Raw genomic sequence first — 10,548 nt, 5'->3', positions numbered from 1 at the left:
AATTAAGTTGCTTGGAAGAGCACCCAAAACGCCATAGGGAGCCCTGGGCTAATCTTGTGTGAAAAGCCCAATGCTGCAAGGCACGGTGCGCACTTCTGGGCTCAACACCCGCCGAAGTCCCCGGGTTTCAGGGCAGGAGGGTGATGCTCGCAGGGTCAGGGCTGCCTCCGGCACCGTCGCGTCCCCCCGAGGTACCGATAGCTGCCGCCCCGCGCTGCACGCAAAGCGCAGCCCCCTCCCGTCTCGCGGCCGCCCCGGCCCCGGCCCCGGCCCCAACCCTTACATGGACAAATCTGCCTGCAGGGAAAGGCAGGAATTTGGGCCCTTGACGTCAGCCCCGGGCAGAGCGCGGCAGCCCGGCGGAGCGGGAGGCAGCGGCCGCCGCTTTCGCTTGTTTCGCGGCCGCCCAGCCGAGCTCGGGGCTGCCGGCCCCTCTTCCTCCACCCAACGGGAGGTAGGGGTCGAGCGGGGTGCGGAGGGGCCGAGGAGAGGGCCGAAGGAGGCGGGCGCGGTGCAGCCGGGGGGATGCGGAGGGGCACGGGAGGGGCTTCGCGGGAACCCGAGGGAGGGATGCGAGAAGGCGGAGCGCGGGAGGGGCCGCGCGGGGGGATGCCGGCTGTGCGGCAGGCCGCGGGGCAGGGGAACAGGCGCACGGAGCGCAGGAGGGCCTGCCGGCCGAGGCGGCGGGGCAGCGGCGCATGGCGCGGAACGGGCCGACGGGCGGAAGGGGCCGGCGGCGGGGCCGAGGGGCGGGCGCGGCGGGGCTGTCCCAGGCTCGGCCGTGGCACCGCCCCCGGCCCCACCTCCCCCCGCCGCCTCCGCCCGCTGCCGCCGCCGCGCTCGCCTCCGCTGCCTCCTCCCCCCGAGGTATCGTTGCAGATAATAACTTGCCCCCTTCCGCTCTCCCCCCGGTTCCCCCCCTCCGCCCGCTGAGGCAGCTGTGCAACAGCTGGAGCCCCCGGCCGGGGCGGGAAGCTCTGCCGGCCGCCCGGGGGGGGGCCGCGCCTGGCTCCTCCCTCCGCCTGGAGCGCCGCGGCTGCGGGGGCCCGGCCCGGCCCGGTGCGAGCCCGGCCGCGGGGCGGGGGCAGCTCCCGGGTGCGGGGCAGAGGTAAACTTCCCGCGTACTTCAGCGGCTGCGCCGCACGCCTTCCCCTCCGCGCAGGAAGGGGCTGCCCGCGGGGCTCGGCGGGGCGGCGCGGTGCTGCTGGCCGCAGGTGCACCTGGCCCGGGCTGGGGCTGCTTCCCCCCGTCTATCCATCCCTTCCTCCCCTCGCTCCCGCGCCGCAGCTGGCGCCCTGCGGCCCCTCGCCCGGGGCTCCGTAGTAAATAACAAGTTGAGTAAAGCCCTGGCAGCTTTTTATACGCCAGGGGAGGTCCGCCCTCCCCCAGCAGGTAAGGACGTAAAAGTTTTCTACACCCTTACGTCACCCAGGGCTTTTTTTTTTTTTTTTTTTTTTTTTTTTAAATATATATATTTTCCCTCCCCCTTCTCTTGCCCTCCCCTTTTGAACAGGCAAATCTTATTCCTGCCATTGTTCGGGAGCACTCTCCACACCCCGAGGCTGCACTGGGAAGAAGGCAGTGCTCCGGAGTAGGAGGTGTTGATGGAAAAACTCTTGCCATAATTGCTCTGGCTACTGTACCTCGAGGTGCAGTTTGGCCCGGCCGGTGAAACAGACGAACGTGGGATTCTCCTGCTTCGTTTTGATTATTTTTCGTGTTTGTTTCTCTGTTTGCTTTCTGCGCCTCTACCCCTTGGTTCTGTGGCACAGTTGTTTGTTATTTTGGGGTTGGTTTCCTGTGTGGTGTTTTATTGTTTTGCTAGGTGACTGATACATGAAAGCTTTAAGAGTTTGCGGGAGCTACCAGGTCGGCTAACGTGTCCTCCTGCACATCCACAGCACCTTGGCCCCATGTGTACAAAGTGGGTTTGACCCATCTGAAATGCAGGGTCTCATATGGAAGTGTTCAGTTTTTTGAAACACTCTGGATTTGTTCAGTTTATTTCCTCATTTACCTCTTGAGTTTATTCTTGTACATTCCAGGAGTGATTTTTTTCAGGGCAAGATGTGGGAGTGAGTGGGGAGTCCCTGGGTATATGGAGCTGGGTCATACAGCAGGTGCTGGCTCACCAAGTAATTACAGATACGGGATATTAGGAAGGCAGGTAACTATGTGGATCTGGGGAACAGGACGCAGCATATTTATATTAGCTTTATATTAACGGTGCAGCTGTGTTCATGTAGGAAAATGATGGTCGCTGTCCTGTCTGTAAGCCAGGCTGCTGTGCAGCAGCACAGCTTGGGGGTGTGAGGGACTTTTTGGTTATCCCCATCCTTGCTGGATTCAGGACTGGTGCAGCAAGGCTTAATAATGTTCTGGAATATGTGATTTCCTTTGCGAAATATTTCAGTCTACAGATAAAGATTACTGTTGAAAACTTCTCTCTGCCCATTGGCCTGCTCCATTTCCCCCATGCCCACTTCATGACCTTTCATCCTATTGCTCCTCAATTTATTAGCTACGTTATTCTCCTCTTTCAGTTGTTTAGCCTTTGTTGGAGGCCTTTTCTGGGAAGGGCTGGCAGCAGGTGACAGTGAGTGGTGGCCAAAGAGCCACCTGGCAGTGATCCTCCACCCTCAGTGTCAAATCCTTCCTGCAGCTGCATTTGAGATGCTGGTGCTGCTAATAAGGACTTCAGGCCTGTTGCCCTCTTGTTGTTGAGTTTCATATATGGTTTTCCTTTAATTGTTTTCTTCACGTTTTCTTTGTCTGTCTGAATCAGTTTGTGTTGGTTGTTTTTGGGAAAAGTTGCCAAGTCAGGGACATCTGACCTGGCGTCCAGGATAGTGGCAGCACTGTGTCCCCATCAGTAATGGTGCCGGGGGCTTTCTTGCTGTTGGATGTCCTCTGGATCATATGGGCTCTTTTCCTAGCCCTGCAGTTGGAGCATATTATAGGTTGCTGGAGGTTATAGGCTTTTTGGGGGTCTCTTGGCTGAAGAAAGGTGTCTTGTAGTGGATAGGCCCTTTTCCCAGAAGCAAGTCCCACCACATGTGTGCTGTGTGAAGGGCATGAGCATGTTGGTTGTGCATGTGTCCCATGTTGCCAGCAGTCCCAGTCAGAGGTGTGCAGCCCTTGTATGCTGCTGGGTAAACTCCTGGGTGGAAATGAAGGACACACCCAGGAGAATGAAGCTAAAACTGTGTCTCATTGAAACTCTTGTAGGTACAGCTCCAAACTGCTATGAATTGCTGTTATGCAGTCTCCATGGTGCCTGGGTTGGTGGGCATTATTGCTTTTATCATTGTGCAGATGACTCCTTCATGTCCTGATTGCCCACTGTGGTTGGTGCTGGCTGGGCAGAGAGGCTGGTACCAAGCTGGGAGAGAAGCTCCGATTCCTGTTACACCAAGGTGAGATTTTTCACCTTTGGGAGTGTGTTTGAAGATCAGCCTGGATGTTGGGCAGGATGCTGGTGAGCATGCCTGTCTTGGTGCAGGCTTTAGCTCTGTGAGTCCAGTCCCCTTCTGCAGACATTGCACAAGCAGTTGCTGAGCTTTAGGGGGTAAAAGTACTGAATGACATTTGTGATGTGCTGTAGTGAAACCAGGGCAAATCAGCAAAAACCTATCTCTAGAGTGGTGGGCCAGGAGTGGTTTTCAGATCTTACATCTGGACAGTCATGGTTAGGCTGCAGAAAATCCCAGGTTCCCATGCAGTTTAGCTGCCCTGTCTCACGGAAACTTACAGAGCACATCAAATCTCAGAGTTGCATTGCTCTAATATTGTCTTCAGCTGTGCTAAGTTAGTAGTGAGAGGCAGTGGGCTTTGTTTTCCCAGAATGAGGAACTGGTGCAATGTAATTTATAGAATCATAGAATAGTTAGGGTTGGAAAGAACCTTAAGATCATCTAGTTCCAACCCCCTTACCATAGGTAGGGACACCTCAAACTAAACCATGCCACCCAAGGCTCTGTCCAACCTGGCCTTGAACACTGCCAGGGATGGAGCATTCACAGCTTCTTTGGGCAACCCATTCCAGTGCTTCACCACCCTCTCAGTAAAGAACTTCTTCCTTATATCCAATCGAAACTTCCCCTATTTAAGTTTTAACCCATCCCTTGTCCTGTCACTACAGTCCCTAATGAAGAGTCCCTCCCCAGCATCCCTATAGGCCCTCTTCAGATACTGGAAGGCTGCTATGAGGTCTCCACGCAGCCTTCTCTTCTCCAGGCTGAACAGCCCCAACTTTCTCAGTGTGTCTTCATACAGGAGGTGCTCCAGTCCCCTGATCATCCTCGTGGCCCTCCTCTGGACTTGTTCCAACAGTTCCATGTCCCTTTTATGTTGAGGACACCAGAACTGCACACAATACTTCAAGTGAGGTCCCACGAGAGCAGCGGGGCAGGATCACCTCCTTCGACCTGCTGGTCACGCTCCTTTTGATGCAGCCCAGGATACGGTTGGCTTTCTGGGCTGCGAGTGCACACTGCAGCTGCCTCATGTTCATTTTCTCATCGACCAGCACCCCCAAGTCCTTCTCTGCAGGGCTGCTCTGAATCTCTTCTCTGCCCAGCCTGTAGCTGTGCCTGGGATTGCTGTGACCCAGGTGTAGCACCTTGCAGCTGGCATGGTTAAACTTCATCAGCCCACCTCATTCAAGCTTTTAAATAACATAAGGGCAGATTCAGATATGTATCCCCTGCCAAAGCAGTTCTTTCTCTAGAATGTTCAGGGCTGAAGCTCTAGAGCTGGACTAGTGAGTTTTGCAGGACACCCAATGGTGTCAGCTACAGTATCAATGGGTCTGGAGAGCTTTTAAATATATATTATCATCATCAGTATGTATTTTTAATTATGTCCTGTAGTACGAATTATGGTGTGGGGATTCATGGTCAGAGTGGAGACACCACTCGCTTAATTTCAAAGCCAGAATGTTGTTAAAATCCCTGCTTGTGTTCATTCGTATAATGTCTAACTATAAAACTTGAGTGAACTCCAGAATGATCAGTGAAGCCTGGTGTATGCAGTTTTGGAGAAGGATAGTAAAAAAGGTGGGAAGCTGAAAAACCTGAGCAAGTTTGACCAGTGGGATAGTTCCTACACAAAGGACACATGTTAGAAGGGTGTCACAGAAACAGCGAGTACTATGGAAAAGGGTTCTGTGTTCCTTTTGTACCAATGCAAGCCAAGATGAAAGAGGCTGATTCAAAATTAACTAAATTAAGTGCTTTTTCATGTAACTAAATGGTGGCATTTATCATGTAGTATGTTTCTGAGGACAAGAATTTAGCCAAGTCTGCAAAGGAGATGGACGGTTGTGTGAATGTCAGGTACCTTCAGCGTTATATCAGCTAATGGTGGTGCCTCTTGTATTATAAACATCTAATTGGAAAGAAGATACTCTTTTTTTGTGCAGGTTTCTCTGAAACATCTCTTGCTGACTGTAGCTAGAGGAAAGCACTACCTTGGGTGGAGGACAAATTGTTTGCAAGAAGACAGTTTCCACGTGTCTGTGGAAACATAGACCCTCAGGGTGGTTTCTCTATTCCTTTGCCCATCACGATTGTGTGAACAATGCATCCTCAGTGGCATTTTGTTGCTTGTCCAGCTTCTGAAAGCCTGGCCCACACATCTCTGCCTTTCTCCGAATAGACTTTTCCAGCCCTGATGCGGCTCTGGCCAGCAGGCAGCAGCCCCATGCTCTGCTCCAGCTGGCCGTGGACCATGCTGGGTTTTGCCTCTGGCTGGTTGTCCATGGTCTTCCTGGTGCAGTCTGTGGCAGCCCTGGTGATTCCTTCAGGTGGAGGGAGCTCCATGTGGATGCGTGGAAAGGCTTCAAAGATGACATTTGGATGATGAAGAAATGTTTGTTTCCTTTATGTACATCTATACTTTTTTAGGTATGTTACTGTTTTGATGGAGAAAAACCTTCAGGGAAGCAAGATGAACACCAAGTCTGTGTGGCCAGCCAGAAGTCAGAGATTCAGCATCTGTTTGCTATGTGCTCATGTGAGCAATAAAGAGATGCTTTTGCTTGCTTTCTGTCCTCTGCAGCCTGCTTTCTTACCCTGGTAGCTTCATCATCTGCCCTTGCTCTTGCTCTCATAGCAGAGTAATTCTGCTAAAAGCTAGAGAGCTTACTGGAACTGCAGCCATGCTTTGAAAGGAGGCAAAAGTGGAGGAGACAGAAACCATAGCTTATCTGAGGATGTGGGTTATCTGAGGGACAGTTTCACAAGGAACAATACCTTTAAAGAGTGTGGGTTATAAGCAGGAAAATACAGGATTTCAAATAACTTTATGAACAACAGTTCCAGGGAAGAGATTGGAGGGAAGGTGTAGAGATTGGCTTTCACATTGGAATGCTGGAGGGAGAGCATTAGTAAAGCCTGAAGAGCTCTATGTTTTCCTCTCTTTAATTTAGGGAGCTTTTTGGTTTGTAAAATAGAAACAAGCAGAAAAAAGAAAACAACAAATCAAACCGAAAACCACAGACCAGAAAAACCCCACAAAGTTTAAAAGCTTTTGGAGAGCTTGTGCCTGCCCGAGAATTGGGGGTTAGGAAGGTGCAGGGCTTGGCTCTTTCCATTCCTCCTGATTCTGGGCAGGCCAGGTAGAGCTCATGATGTTTCCAATCCAAATGTGAAAAAACCCTCACACCTGCTACCCACACTTAATTGTTATGATTAAGGTTACGGGTAGAGACACCTCAGTGGAGATTCTGCTTTCATCTCAAAGAGCTGGTTTCGATCACGTTCTGAGCGAGTGCAAGAGCTGGTGTAAAAAATGTAATTTTTAAGTTGCTGTCAGCAGGTCTCTGTCATTGTAGACTGTCAATATCTGTTGTTGGGATCTGTGGGTGACAGTGACACAGGTGTGAGTCACTCAGAAGCACTCGCAAACTATCGCAATATGCTCAGGAAAGGACAACAAACACCAGTGGAGCTGTGGGCTCCTGATAACTTTTTCTTGGAAAAAGTTCCAGGTGTTTGAGTGTTGCAGGCTGCTAGGGAGCATGTTTTCTGTTGCCCTTCCTCCCATAAGGGAACATTGTAACACAGTGATTCTTCAGTAACCCTATGAATTGTTTCATTTAGTTTGGGGGGGGGTGGGATGCTGACAGAAAAGCTGACTTCTGCCATCTTAGTTTCTGTGTGATAGCCTATCAGCCCTCTTTGGGGTTTCCAAGCCTGGCTGGGAGAGATTCTCTTTTGTGCCTAAGTGGGTTATGCATTTGAGCATCCTCTAAGTAGGTGCCATTCAGAATTTGGCTGCTTTCCCTTTCTTCGTACCGATGCCCAGTGATGCTTCAAAGCAGGCAAACTTCTGCCAAGTCTTAGATGATTGTGCCACCAGTGGAATAGTTAGTTGAGATTTAATATGGCCATTATCTTTAGGTAATAAAGTATCAACTAACGTGCCATAACCGTCTTGTTTAATGTCTATTAAAAACCCCACATACTTCATGCACTGGGTGAAATTTAATAGAAGTTCATCTAAGCATTTATTGCTTATGTAGTTTAAACATGAGTTGATCTCCACAGTTGGTAACAGACACTGAAGATTTAATTAACATTTTGCAAACTACCCTGTTAGCTCTGAGTTACACAGCCAGGTTTTGTTTATGCATGAATTTGTAACTTGCCCCCTGCTCCCCTTTTAGGCCAGTGGGTAGGGAGCTGCTGTAATGCTGCTGAGGAACCGGGACCCAGCTGGTTTATTGTGGGACCAGCCTGGTCAGCTGGGTGAAAGGCAGGATGGAGGAGTCTGACAGATCATGATGCAGACCTTGAAGAGAGGGCTGTGGAACACACTGGGGTGGGTAGGGATGCGCTGCATGATGGGCTAAGAGAGGTCCAGCTCCAAATCTTAGTTAAGTATAACATAGCAAATTTGAAATATCTCCTCTAGGGCTTTTTTTAGCAATGTGGCTGGCTGTGAGAAGCTCAGGCTGGTGAGGGTTTTCTGTGTGGTTTTGTTCTGTTTTGTTTGTTTGTTTATCTTTTTTGTTTGTTTGTTGTTTTTTTTTTTTTTAAGTGAAACTTGTGATTTACAGGTGACATGCGAGCAGTCCTGCAGCAGCTGCTGTGTTCATTGTACCCCAACTGTAGTGGCTGATGTCTCGGTAACATGCACGAGTGTTCATCTTTGCTGTGCTCTATGCACGTACCCTACGGAGCTCTGTCTCTTTCAGCAGTTTATTACCTCACCTTAACAGACTTGAATTACTCCATTTAATGAGGCAAGCCTGAATGAAAGTGAGGAATCTCCCAGACAGCATGTGGCTTGCAGTGTCTGGGTTGGGAGAGTGATTGGATTAGCAGTTGATAAGTGGTTGTAACTCCAGCTGCTGTATCTCCCCTGCCTCGCTTGCCTGGATCTCAGTGGTGTTCCTGTTTCAGCTTGGCCCGAAGGAGATCGGCTGGCTTGAATTTAGCACACCTCATCTCTTGAAGTAGAGACTTGATTTGCTTTTCATGGGTTTGGGCAAATCTTGAGAGATACTTCAAGCTGTTACTGTGGTCAAGACAAGCCTTTAATCTGGATTTCCTGAGAGAACCAGATAGGGATTGCAACAGCCATGTGGCAGTCCTGTAGTTAATTACAAGCAGTGAACTTGGTTAAAAGAATGGTGTTAGGGTTGTAAAGTCCAAGTGCTTCAAAGCTATGAAATGCCAGCATGAAGGTCATTGATGAAACCTTAATTTGGCTTCCCCTACAAGTGGGTATTATGATATAGCCACTTAATTGCCAGAGTACCTAACTATTTTTGGCCAGAATGGAAGGTGGTACTTAATGAGCTTAACTCAGTTTCTTTTCTTTTTATAGAATCATAGAATAGTTAGGTTTAGAAAGGACCTTAAGATCATCTAGTTCCAACCCCCCTGCCATGGGCAGGGACACCTCACACTAAACCATGCCACCCAAGGCTCTGTCCAACCTGGCCTTGAACACCACCAGGGATGGATCATTCACTTCTTTGGTCAACCCATTCCAATGCCTCACCACCCTCTCAGTAAACAACTTCCTCCTTACACCCAGTCTAAACATCCCCTGTTTAAATTTTAACCCATTACCCCTTGTCCTATCACTACAGTCCCTGATGAAGAGTCCCTCCCCAGCATCCTTATAAGCCCCCTTCAGATACTGGAAGGCTGTTATGAGGTCTCCATGCAGCCTTCTCTTCTCCAGGCTGAACAGCCCCAACTTTCTCAGTGTGTCTTCATACGGGAGGTGCTCCAGTCCCCTGATCATCCTCGTGGCCCTCCTCTGGACTTGTTCCAACAGTTCCATGTCCCTTTTATGTTGAGGACACCAGAACTGCACACAATACTTCAAGTGAGGTCCCACGAGAGCAGCGGGGCAGGAACTCACCTCCTTCGACCTGCTGGTCACGCTCCTTTTGATGCAGCCCAGGATACGGTTGGCTTTCTGGGCTGGGAGCGCACACTGCAGCTGCCTCATGTTCATTTTCTCATCGACCAGCACCCCCAAGTCCTTCCCTGCCCAATCTGTAGCTGTGCCTGGGATTGCTCCGACCCAGGTGTAGGACCTTGCATTTGGCATGGTTAAACTTCATAAGGTTGGCATCAGCCCACCTCACAAGTGTGTCAATGTCCCTCTGGCTGGTATTCCTTCTCTCCAGCATATCAACCAAACCACACAGCTTGGTGTCATCGGCAAACTTGCTGAGGGTGCACTCAGTCCCACTGTCCATGTCACCAACAAAGGTGTTGAATGAGACTGGTCCTGAGACTGGTCCCAACACTGATCCCTGAGGGACACCACTCACTATTACAGTGTGTGGCTCCAAGCCTTATTTACTGTCTACTCTTCACACTTGGGACTGAAGGTGGAATTATTAATTTCCTTTTGTACTGTTTTGGAGTGCAATCTTGGAGGGACTGTGCCTTGCCAAGGTGAAGGAAAATTATTCTTGCCTACTTACTGGTGGGATTGGAGAGGAGTGGGGCTGGGAGTCTTGTGTCGTCATTGACACTGAAATCTAGGAGAAAAAGGCAAGTTATATGAAGGTTATTCTCTTTAGTTTGCAGTCATAATCAGAGAAATTGTAGAACCATAGAATGGTTAAGGATGGAAGGCACCTTAATGATCATCCAGTTCCATCCCCCCTGCCATGGGCAGGGACACCTTCCACTAGACCAGGTTGCTCCAAGCTCAGTCCAGCCTGGCCTTGAACACTGGCAGGGATGGGGCAGCCACAGCTCTGAACAACCTGTTCAGTGTCTCACCACCCTCACAGTAAAGAATCCAGTACTTGGACACAAGTTTGTTATCTTCCACTTACATCTCCAGCTCCCCCTATTATGTGTATATATATTCCTCTCCTTTAATGAAAAAATGGAATGTTGGGCTACAAATATTAAGACAAACAGTATTTCAGCACCAGATAGTCTTATGTTACTCCCTTTGATCTATAAAGATGAAATATTCTTAATTTCTTATGAGTGGAGTTTGCTTTCCATATCTTTCATTTAATTATGAATAATAATGTTTTCAGTTATTTTAAAAAAACTTTAT

The 10,548-nt window shown here is 49.7% G+C and overlaps 1 protein-coding gene across 7 annotated transcripts in view; it reads left to right on the top strand.

The window, feature by feature from the left end:
* Positions 1-333: 333 nt before the first annotated feature.
* LPP (LIM domain containing preferred translocation partner in lipoma) overlaps positions 334-10,548 on the top strand; it is a 353,102-nt gene continuing 342,887 nt past the window's right edge. For 5 of the 7 annotated variants that reach the window (XR_010611484.1, XM_065674288.1, XM_065674290.1 and 2 more), the window contains exon 1: positions 1,094-1,392. The gene's annotated coding sequence lies outside the window, so the exon portion shown is untranslated. Of the gene's footprint in view, positions 455-811; positions 868-1,093; positions 1,393-10,548 lie in introns of those variants that run through there. The other 2 variants (XM_065674286.1, XM_065674285.1) reach the window with 2 other exon arrangements.

The sequence above is a fragment of the Lathamus discolor genome, chromosome 3, assembly GCF_037157495.1.
Source record: "Lathamus discolor isolate bLatDis1 chromosome 3, bLatDis1.hap1, whole genome shotgun sequence".
NCBI lineage: Eukaryota > Metazoa > Chordata > Aves > Psittaciformes > Psittacidae > Lathamus > Lathamus discolor.
This window is presented reverse-complemented; position numbering and strand designations above follow the sequence as displayed.